Source organism: Mus musculus, chromosome X (genome assembly GCF_000001635.26).
Source record: "Mus musculus strain C57BL/6J chromosome X, GRCm38.p6 C57BL/6J".
Classification (NCBI taxonomy): Eukaryota; Metazoa; Chordata; class Mammalia; order Rodentia; family Muridae; genus Mus; species Mus musculus.
Window position 1 is genome coordinate 99,084,946 of NC_000086.7, and position 11,828 is coordinate 99,096,773.

At 46.8% G+C, this 11,828-nt stretch overlaps 1 non-coding gene across 1 annotated transcript; it reads left to right on the forward strand.

Moving 5' to 3' along the window:
• Positions 1-9,706: 9,706 nt before the first annotated feature.
• LOC115489230 lies at positions 9,707-9,846 on the forward strand. The gene has a single exon (XR_003953192.1). It is a non-coding gene; the product is annotated as a small nucleolar RNA SNORA48 (small nucleolar RNA).
• Positions 9,847-11,828: the final 1,982 nt, after the last annotated feature.

Below are 11,828 nucleotides of genomic sequence, written 5' to 3' on the forward strand. Positions count from 1 at the left end.
TTTTGAAAAGAGAATTGAACATACAACAAGACTATTGGTAGGAGGAAGGAAGGAAGGAAGAAAGACCAATGGAAAGGTGTGGGAAGAGTAATGAGGGGGCAATATTATCAGTGTGCACTATGAAAATGTCCCAATGAATCCCATGAATTTGTACAATTCACTTAAGCTAAAAACAGCTTGGTGGGTGTAGAGAAGAGAGGTGATATAGGCAAACTCATGGTACTAGCATGTAGGAAATAAAACTGGAGACCAGTTGGCTCTAATACTCATGCAGCTTTCTCTCCAATACTGCCTTCTTCAAGAGGCCTTCCTATTTCAGCTGCTGGTTCCCTCTCCTGCTCATCAGCAATAATCTCTCTATCTAAGGATTTAGAGGAGTAACTCATTCCTGCCTGAACAATGGAATCCCTTGGAACTTTCTTCCTTCTTCCCTCCATCCCTCCTTCCCTCCATCCCTTTCTCCTTCCCTCCCTTTCTCTCTTTATTGTGTTTCTAAGACAGGTACTCAATAATGTATCTCAAGTTGGTCCTGAATACATGATCCTCCTGTTTCAACCTCTCTAATGATGGATGAGTCCTTTTTTAATATAGATGTTTGGGTGTCACCCCAGAAACTGAGGTCATTGAACACAGTTCCAAAGCTCCTAGGCTGATTCTGATATGGTACTAGGCTTAAGGACCACTGATTCAGTGTTTCCCTGACTTCACTGATGGTTGCAGTTACCCGTGTTCTGCCTCCTGCTCACCAGCTCACTAGCTTGGACAGCTGAAGTTTGCTAGACATCCAGAGGGCTGTTGAGATCAAAGGCTTTCGTCATATGCATCTTCTGCCAGCTTCGCCATAATAACCTGGGAAGAGACAGGTCACAGCTTAGGAGTTTTATTTGTCTTCTGAAGCTTTGGGAGTATAGAGATTTATCCACAGATATCTGATGAGTGGAAGAGCTAGGGCCAGAACTCAGAGCTCCTGACTGACATCCCAAGTGTCCTGAACTAGTCTTCATTAGGCCAGTCTGGGCACTGAAGGACTGATTTCCCCCTTCAGTCTTGTGAACTGAATCTCAGAGAAATGCTGACCTTCAAGGAAACCCCGGTTCTTTCTTTCATACTTCCTGATCTCAAGAGCTTCGAATTCTTCACCTTTCAGGACACACAGATGGCCTATTAACAGACAAGGGCAGGAGAGTTAGTTCTTCCTTTCTTCCTCCTTCATTCTTTCTCCTTTTTCTTTCTCCCCTTTCTTCTTCATCTTCTCCTTCTTCCTCCTCCTCCTCGTCCTCCTCCTCCTTCTCCTCTTCTTCTTCTTCTTCTTCATCATCATCCTCATCATCATTTTTTCCTACATTATTGAGTAGATGTAAATAGGAAAGTTGAAGTTTAGGATGGGAAAGGCCTATTCTGGTGAAGAGGATTTTCAGACACTCTTGGGAAGTTTTAATGGTAAAATACTCACTTTATTTTAAAAAAATATACATCATGAGATTGCATTTACTGCTTAAAATATCAACATAGCCAAAGGATTAAGTCTACCCCATATACACTGTAGGCAGTGCAAATAAGAGGCCATATTTAGCACTGTCAGCATATATTCTGCATTGTAAAGCATCTCTAGCAACTTAACACAGTATTTATTTATTGGTTTATTGTCTGTCTCTCTGCACGAGACCACATGCCATTAGGGCAGCAATTTTGTCTTATATGCAGTAGGGATTCGCTCCTTTGTTGGTATGTCTTACCACACTGCATCACGTACCAGGTGTATGATTTGGGAAAGTATTGAAGCAGCCACACTCTGGAACCATCACATCTGGGTGCCTGTCCTGGTTATACTGTCTTATAGATAAAGGGTCTCAGGCAAATTTCAGTAACTTTCTGTGTCTTGGTTTTTCCATCTCTAAAATGAATGTAATCCTAGTTCCAAGCATACTGCAAAGCAGAACAAGAAACTGAACATAGCTACCTCCCTTAGATAGGACCAGGGGCTTCTATGGCCTGGGACTTGTGTCGATAGGTCATCTGTCACTTCTCACACCAACCACAGAGAAGAGCACTAGTGGTTATGAAAGGGACATAGAATCTCAGGGGGCCTTGGAGCCTGTGAACACTTTTATATTTTTTTAGCTTTATGATCCTCGGGGAATACATTTCTGCTGAGTTCAGTGGCCTAAATGAAAGCCTTGTTGAGCAGCCTTGAGAAACAAATATAATACCCTTCGTCTTCCCACGCTCTTTGATCCCCTTGAACAGATCTTAGGACCAGACTCTTCCCGTTCTTCATCATTGGCTAACCCAGACACTCTAGGAGCTTCTGGTGGCCACTCTGCTCCATGCATACCAACATAGCTAGCTTCTGGCTTTAAAACCACAGCCCCTCATTTAGCTTCGTGGCCCTTTGCCTATGGACTGAAAGATCTACCCCTATTCTCTCCAGCACAGGCGAGCTCCTCAGTCCTCACTGCAGAAGCGGTCTCTGCAGGAACGCAGCGGAGCTGTGCATTTCCAGATTCTTGGTCAACGGTTATCCAGTTTGTGTGGGAGGGTAGTTTCGGATGAGATTAGTATGTGTTAGTAAACTGGATAACACAGACCACCCGCTTCCAATCAGGAGAAAGCCTAAATAAGACACTAGGCTCCTGAGACAAAGAAAAGGCTTCCCGCTGGATTGTGGAGTCGGGCCATTAGTCTCCTCCGCCATTGAACTTGAATGGAAATTTAAGCTCTTTTCCCTTTTTATTTTCTGGCAGAGAAAAAAAAAAGCCTTGAAGGGGCCAGCAACACTAACATCTTGGCCCTCCTCCTGGCTTAGTTGGTGGCTGTGGACTAGGGATTTTTGTCCTCAGGGTCTCAGTTTCCCGTGACTACAATAAGGAGTGTGGCCTAACAGAATTGGTCCACAGAATCATCTTCCAAGAATTTGGTCCAGATGACTTCAAGCTACAGCTCCCAGGAGTGGTTCAAGTTTGAGTCTGGCAGGTGGTTATTACACCTTTTATTCAAATCAAATACATCTAGCACCCTCATCCCATCAGAAAGCAGATTTGCTAGGTTGTAAATGTGCCGGATACTCCAGCTCTCTGACTCACAACCCCATGTGTGGAAACTATTTTCTAGACAGTTTACTTTCTTACCCTTTCCAAGATTGCTGTTTTCTTCTAATTTACAAGATTTCTTTCTTGGGTGTTTCACACTAAAGAAATTCAGTTTGTTTAACACACAGCAAGGTTTATGGGTCCCCTTCATCTTCTTGCACCTTTGCCCTGAGTTATTCGTCTGCCCTTTGTAAGATACCAAAGTATATGATGTCTTCAACAATAGGGTCCTAACATCTAGTGTGACTGGACAACCAAGAGGAATGACAATAGTCTGGATTGTTTGGGGGGTATGCCTCTGGAACTTTCCAGCTCTTACCTTAAAGCTATTCTCCTTATCTAGGGGCCAACACAGACATCTCGTTTACTTATTGGTGTTTACTTAACCCTACCATCTCTCCTCAAGGCTCCCACAGGTAGAGCTTGACTTAATGTGTACTGGAGATGAAGATGACAGTAAGGAATTCTTCACAGACGTGCAATGATCACATGGAGGCTTTGGTTAAGATGTCCGGATAAATGTCCTGATAGAGTTGTAAAAGACAAATGGGAACCAATCTGCCTGAGGATATCTCTGTCTGTCTGTCTGTCTCTCTCTCTCTCTCTCTCTCTCTCTCTCTCTCTCTCTCTCTCTCTCTCTCTGTGTCTATCTCTGTCTCTGTCTCTCTGTCTCTCTCTCTCTCCTTTCTCCATTTTGGAAACTTACTAATCTGATGAATTGCCTTCAGCTATGTGGCACTGGTAATTTTCAGTAGTGGCAGGGAGGATGCCTGGGAGTTACCCTCTCTTTGTGCAGTCCTGTGACCTCAAAGAGCTATGACTTTCCCACTCTGGTTGCAAAACTGGGGACATATTCATGGTAGCTCCATCCAGTGCCTCAGAACTGCCCCTGCAGGTTTCAAATAGTAAGGTAGTTCCGTGAGAACCTGGGCCCTGCATAGTCATGGACAGTGGCAGATGGCTGGGTAGAACGGAGCCCCCAACACCTCTAAGGAGATGAAATTCAGGAAATCATTGTCAATCAGGAATTGAAAAGGACCATCAGCAAGGAGTCCAGGGCAGTGTTACACTCCCCTGAGAATGAGAGAAGGTTCCATTTGGACCACTACAATGTTTTCATGTGTGTATCAAGATGCAAAGAAGGAAGAAATGATGCACTCTATTAGACTCATTTCCCCAGCTGCAGGGCCAGCTTAGCCTGTGTGTCCTGAGTGCCTGTAAAGAAAAGGAGATATGGGAGGGTCTTGAGCTCAGTAGAACAAGTACCCTCGCCACATATCTAGCCAGCCTATTCTGAATAAGGAGAGAATGGCCGCCCCATCCCCAGGCCCTGTGTTCCTGTTTAGAAGACAGGTTTGGATTATTACCTTATTGCTGTCTGGGAAATGCTGTCCTCCTGTTTCCTCCAGCTCCTTTTTTTTTATTTTTTTATTAGGTATTTTCCTCATTTACATTTCCAATACTATTCAAAAAGTCCCCCATACCCTCCCCCCCCCCACTCCCCTACCCACCCACTCCCACTTCTTGGCCCTGGCGTTCCCCTGTACTGGGGCATATAAAGTTTGCAAGTCCAATGGGCCTCTCTTTCCAGTGATGGCCAACTAGGCCATCTTTTGATACATATGCAGCTAGAGTCAAGAGCTCCGGGGTACTGGTAAGTTCATATTGTTGTTCCACCTATAGGATTGCAGACCCCTTTAGCTCCTTGGGTATTTTCTCTAGCTCCTCCATTGGGGGCCCTGTGATCCATCCAATAGCTGACTGTGAGCATCCACTTCTGTGTTTGCTAGGCCCCGGCATAGTCTCACAAGAGACAGCTATATCTGGGTTCTTCAGCAGCCAACACCCTGCAGATTTGAGCTCAGAGCCAAGCCTCCTACCTGGAGGTCTCTCACCCCAACAGGCTACCTCTTATAGGGAAAGTACCTAAGGAAAGGCAGTACCAGGACCCTGCAACAGATATGCAGATCAGGCCCCAGGGCTCATTACCTTACCATATATATATATATATATATATATATATATATATATATATATATGCCCCTTTGTTCCTATTTGTGATGCTGTTCACACGTGTGATTCAGCCCTGGCTGCAGAGTGATGAGTGGCTGGGCCTGGAAGTTGCAGTACCAGCTCTTCTTCCTGCATTTGGGTTCTGAGCACAGTCAGCCCCAGGACCACTCTGGACCACCTTCCTGCTGCATGTGATGCTGCAGGGTGCCCTGACCCCATGATCTGTGTCCTCCTCTCAGCTTGACTCCAGCACAGGCTGAGTCTTCACAGTTCCCACACACCAAAGTCATTCTACCAGTCAATCAGATGGTGAAGGGCTGTGGGCCTGTGTGTCCATGTAGGCACATGCTTGTCTCAGTGCCAGGAGATTTTCTGTGCTGCTGCATGGACACATGCTGGTGTGGCCTGCATAGCCTTGTATAACCATACTGTAACACATTGCGACTCCAAGAACACTTTGGGAACCATTCTTCCAACAACACTGAACACTCACCAGATGGTCTTATTTTTATTGTAAGGTGATGTGCTCCTCTGGCAGCCCCCCAAAGTCCTACTGATTTCTACATTCCTCTACCAAACCCCACCAGGACTAAGGTCAGAAACAGAGTGAGGTTAAGTGGCAAGATGGAAATGTCCTTTTCTAATGGCACTGGATAATAATGCTTGTTTTTAAGCTGAAAGCTTAATGGTTTAATTTTAGACCTTATAAAACTCTCTTTGTGTGAAAGCCATCTCATCAAAGCAGTCAGAACACAGTGTTTCTTGTGTCTAAATGGATGCATCAAAGCAGTCAGGTCAAAATGCCATGCTCTTGTGTGTGTGTGGTATGTATGTATGTGTGGTGTGTGTATGTGTGTGTGTGTGAGTGTGTGTATGTGTGTATATGTGTGCACATGGAACTGTGGCCTCCCTTTTTGAAGATTTGGAACAGTCCAGATCTCTGTCTGTCTGTAGGATTTGTGCAGCTTGCACCATGTGTATATGTGGAGAGAGGTATCTATCTGCCAGTCTCGCCTATAGGAACAGTCTGGCAGAGAGGGGTGTTGCCCTATAACTTGTCTTTACAGTTCATTGTGGCAAGGAAACAAGGCCAACACACTAGAACAAGAACCTCTATTTTCCTTTCATTCTAGTCCAGACACCTCCTCCCATCGATTCATTTCAGTGGTGCCCTGTAACCAGCAAGTCTTCCCAGCAAATCCCTCTAATGGGAGGCCATCAAATGCTTCATAAAAGAGAAGGCTTGAAGCCCTATTAGGAAGAAATTAATTGTCGATTGGGTTTCATGGGACCCCATCCTTTTAAGGTTTCAGGCTGGAGAGAGGCCAGACACACAGCTTCCTCCAGTGCCACTACACAGTTGTCTTAGGAAGCCTGGAAGGGATCAAGCGAGGAGACTGGATCAGGACTGCTTGGTGCAGAGACCAAGCCCAGGGTGGAATTGGGTGGGATAAGGAACCTCGGGACCAGGATGTGGGCAGGATAGATGGTATATTGACTGGACCCATTTCAAAGATAACACAGGTTCTACCCCTGCTTCCACCTCTCATGTACTATTGCTGTGGGTAGGACTTCTGTTTCTCTTGTCTGTACATTGCCAGTCATCTCTCCTGATTACCCTGTTGCTCTCCTTTCCCTTCCTCATCCCCATCCCACATTGGTCCAAAGAGAGTCTTCTGAAACACTTAGTACCCAATACCTAAAACCCTTTGCTGGGTTCCTGGGGGCAAACTGTCATATGTTATCTGAGATGGGTCACTGTGATGTAAAGTCAAAAATGGCAAATAAAGTAGGAAGATTCTTGACACCCCCTGCTTACCAAAATAATCAAACATTGTGATTACAGAACAAATCAATGTCTTAGCTATGTTAAGATGTCCTGAGGCTTCAACAAGAAGAGGGAAGCCTGTTGCCCCACTTTTTGACATACGTCTCCTTTCCACGCCATCCTTCCATTAGAACACGGCATCCAGAGAATGTAGTTTGAGAGCCAGCATCTGCTAGACTCTCCAGCCTGTCATGTTCGCCCATGCTGCCCACAACTGGAATCTCTGCCTTGCCTCTCTATTGCCTCACTAAGGATGGCAGGACTCTCAGGCTGTGCTTCCTCCAAGAAACCCATACACTATCCACCCTCCACATTCCAGGTAGGACTGCAGTACTGCAGTACGTTTGCCTTATACTCTGCCTCTGACTTGTAAGTTATGTCTGTGTTTTAAACTCTTTCCATAAGTACCTGATAGACTTAGTATAAAGTACGTCTATTGCAGAATACCCAAGGCCCCCATACCACAGCAAGGAAGCACAGTAGGCCAGGGTACTCATTTGGGAATGCTCACTAAACAAACTCAGGAGGACCCACCCCAGGAAGATGACTCCTATTCAGGCCTTAAGAAACATGTAGAGTAATCAGACCCCATCTTTGAGCTACCATCAGTGCCTCTTTGGGAGTAGAAGGGAGTAAACTGGATGAGTCTTGGAGCTCATCCAGTCCCACATGAATCAGGGGTGTATCCTAGCCCCTGCTGATGCACCTCTCATCTCTGGATATGCTTCCTCCTCTGGCTCTGACACATAGAGTTTTGCAGCAAGATACACAGAATAATTCATTCAGCATTTAGTCACTGAGTATATGCTCTGTGTTTTAGATGCTAAAGATACAGCAAAGGCTTAACCCTTCAGAAACCCCTCCTAGGACTTTGGCTGTACCTGGGTGGAGAGAGAAGAAACATACATATGTAAATTAAGCATTATGTCAGCCAGTGGCAATGTAGGGAAATAACACACTTACACAATCATTGGGTCAGCAAAGGAGCTGCACGCTGCAGTCACACAAGACAGGCTACACCAGAGTGGAAGTAAGAGTCTCTAAGGAGGAGGAAGCAAGCCCTGAAGACATCAGGGGAGCTCGGCAGGGGAAGGAAGCTAAGACAGGGATGCTGTTGGCATGCTCAAAAATCAGAGAAGAGGCCAGTGTGGTCAGAGCAGGTGGCATGGGTGGAGGGGAGTCACAGTAGATGCAGTCAGAATTGGGGTGAATGCTGAAGCTGACAGGTTCTTGTAGACAGTGACAGGTACTTGAGAGCAATCACAAGTCAGTGGAGTTTTGAGCAGAGATCAGATCTAGATGTTTCTAGAGTCCTTGTTCAGAATGGTTTATCAGAGGCTAGAGTGGAAAAGCTAGGTCAGTCAATAGGCTTCTGGAGGGATAATAATGACGACGATGAGGAATGCTGTGGCTCTCTCTCTCTCTCTCTCTCTCTCTCTCTCTCTCTCTCTCTCTCCCTCTCTCCCTCCCTCTCTCTCTCTCTCTCTCTCTCTCTCTCTCTCTCTCTCTCTCTCTCTCTGTGTGTGTGTGTGTGTGTGTGTGTGTGCGCGCGCGCTTTGAATATAAATGGTTTGAACTGGATGGCTCCCAGGTCTTCCCTGCACAACTGGAAGAGTGGCACTGCCATTCACTGCTAGTCACAATAAGCAATGCACCCAAGCTGTAAGGACAGAGTGAGGGCCAATCAAGTTCTAGAAGTGCTCATTAACTCCCTGCAGGCTCAGGGCAGGCCTGCTGCCAGCACAGGTCCTAGCCGACTTAGAGAAGCACACACATGAGGCACACTTCTGACAGGCCCTGATAGAAACCAGAAAGGACCAATGGTGGCAGGTACTACTTTAGGGATCTTGGTTTTCTATGGACATGACAGCACAGTGCCTTTGATTGTCTCATCTTCTTTTAGACAGCTCAGTTTCATCCACTGCTCCCATACTTTCAGAAGCCTGTCAGACCTGAGACAGATCTGAGGGCAAGTTTATCCAATGGAGCCCAAGGCTGGTGGTCTGGGAGTAGGAATGAGGATAAGATTTTCTTGTTAGACTATGCCGGGGTCTAGCAAACACAGAAGTGGATGCTCACAGTCAGCTATTGGATGGATCACAGGGCCCCCAATGGAGGAGCTAGAGAAAGTACCCAAGGAGCTGAAGGGATCTGCAACCCTATAGGTGGAACAACAATATGAACTACCCAGTACCCCCGGAGCTCATGTCTCTAGCTGCATATGTATCAGAAGATGGCCTAGCTGGCCATCACTGGAAAGAGAGGCCCATTGGACTTGCAAACTTTATATGCCCCAGTACAGGGGAACGCCAGGGCCAAAAAGGGGGAGTGGGTGGGTAGGGGATTGGGGGATTTAGGATAGCATTTGAAATGTAAATGAAGAAAATACCTAATTTTTTAAAAAGGGGGAAAAAGACTTTTACAATTAGAAAAAACTTGGATTTCCCAGCATTATAGATGGTAAGAGGTTCGTTCATATGTGGACTATTTATAAAAGACCCAACAGCCATTGAATCTCAGAGAGTAACTCTCATTTGAAGGGGCCTTGGTGCTTCTGTAGGAAAACTTGCAAACCTCCTGGTCACTGGCTATCACCCTTAGGTAGGGAATATTCAGCTCCCACTTAAAAATAGTGGGAGTGCAAAGATAGTGCAGGGATCACTGGTCAAGTGCAGAGAGATATCACATCCCTTGCCCCAGATCTTCCTAAGACCTTCCTTAATAAAGGTGCCTAACGCTTCAGTCCCAACTCTTGGCTAAGGAACACAACTGCTCACCCCCCAGCAATGGGCAAAGAGACGCCTTGTTGGTGGTGTTCTTATATCAGTCCTGGGCAAAGCACAGGACAGTTATATGTTCATCTTAACTTGATGCCTGGCTCAGTGGTCAAAGCTGTTTTATGCCTGGGACTCATAAAAATCAAATGAAATCAAATCAAATTAAATCTAGGTAGTACAACATGGTAGAAGGGAGCCAGAGATCTGCAGACTGCCACGATCCCCACAGACCTGCTCTCAAGCGCACAGCACGGGTGGGCCATAGACATCTGCTTGCCATCAGGCTGTGTAGCATGAATGGAGGATGACCCCCAAGGGCCTACCAGCTGCACAGCTACCCTGCAGTGGGAGCCACCACAATGTGTGAGTATGTGGTGGTCAGATGGGGGAAAGAGAGGTGAGCATTGTGAAGAGAGATGGAACTGGAGACTCAAGGGTGGAGAGGAATAGCCTGTTCTGAGTGGCCAGCCCTGACGCCTGGGGCCATGGTGAGGTCCCAGCCTGAGCTACCACTGAGGGCCCTGTCTGAGTCTGTGGCTACTCAGAGGCTGGACTTCGTGTGGATGACCATGGCTCATAGTACTACTAGAGAACACAGAGATGCCCCAGGTTGGGGCAGCCACCAGGACCCACGGGGATGTCCATGGGCTGTGCAGAACTGGCTCCACCCCTCACTGGATGTGCCTCTCTAGAGCTCTGGCCTGTCTCTCCCCAGTGACAGCACTTTGGAGATCAGGTCCTGCACCTTATCCAGGCAGTACAGTGGAGCTGGCCCTGGTGGCTGTGTTGTGGGTGAGCTGGTCCTGAGGGTGTGAATGTGGAATGTCTGACACTGCCACTAGTCTGTCATGGGATGGTAGGGGCACAGAGGTGATGCCCCACCCCCTGCCCTTTGCCACCTCCATCAGTTGGGAAAGCTGCCCACAGGGTCATCAGTTGAGAGCTAATGCAGTCTATCACCAGCTGCAGCACTCCGAAAGCAGGCCCTGCACCTTGCCTGGACAGCATAGCAGAGCCGATCCTACTGGCAGGGGTGCAGGTGAGCCAGTTCCCTGGGTGAGAGACCAGGAGAGCTGCCCCCCACACCATTCATCTGGTCTAAGTGCCAGGGTGAGGCACCCTCTAAGCACCTGCAGTAGCCAGGGGGAGCTGGCCCTTGGGGGCATGGGAGCAGGAGAGCTAGCATTGCTCTCTCACTGGCCTTGTACTCGGGAGAGTGAGTCCTGCACTTGGCCTGAGCAACACAGTGGAGCCACCCTAAGAGTGTGAGAACTTGGAGGGGTGACCCAGTCCCTCACAAGCTGCAGGAGAGCTCACCTTGGTGGTGCAGATGAGGAAAAGCCAGCAGGCTGATCACCAGCTCAGTTACCACCCAGACCCAGATCCAGGGTTTTGAGTAGAATCACCCCCAAATCTGCAAGCAGTTGTGATACACAAAAGGGCCAGTCCTGCTGTTCTAAAGCTGCAGGATCTCCACGACACAGGGTAACAACAGGTTAACTGGAAGGAGGCCTGTGGGGATCTAATATTGATGGTATCATAGAAGCCAGAGATCTCAAGCCAGACCAATGCAATGAACATTTGCAAGTGGAGATGTGTAGACAGAGGGCTCTACTGTGTCATACTACAGTGTCATACTACAGCTTCCTCAATGAGACATTTTCTATGCTTTGTTTTTGTTGTTGTTGTTCGTGTGTGTGTGTGTGTGTGTATGTGTTTTATTTTGTGGGGGAGGTTGTAAGAGAGAAGGGCAGATATGAGGGGACAGAGAGATGAGTGGAACTGTGGTGTGTGATGTGAAACTCACAAAGAATCAGTAAGAAGTCAAAATAAAGAACAGAGCTGAGCTACATCTCTAGCAAAATAATGTGCTGCACAAAACACTCTCATACCTGCTGGGATGGCAACTCTGGCCTTGGTGAGCTGGCTGCCCTGTTTGGAGGTGTTATGTAAGAAAAGAATGGGAACATTTACAATAGTTGGAACCTTGAAGAAAGCTCACATTTTGTGGTACAATTCACCAGAATAATAGGTCTATGCCTTTCATCACAACTAAAAATTTTTCTAATATTTCTCCATTTTAATTAATTATTTTTGCATTGTGTATATGTATATGAATGG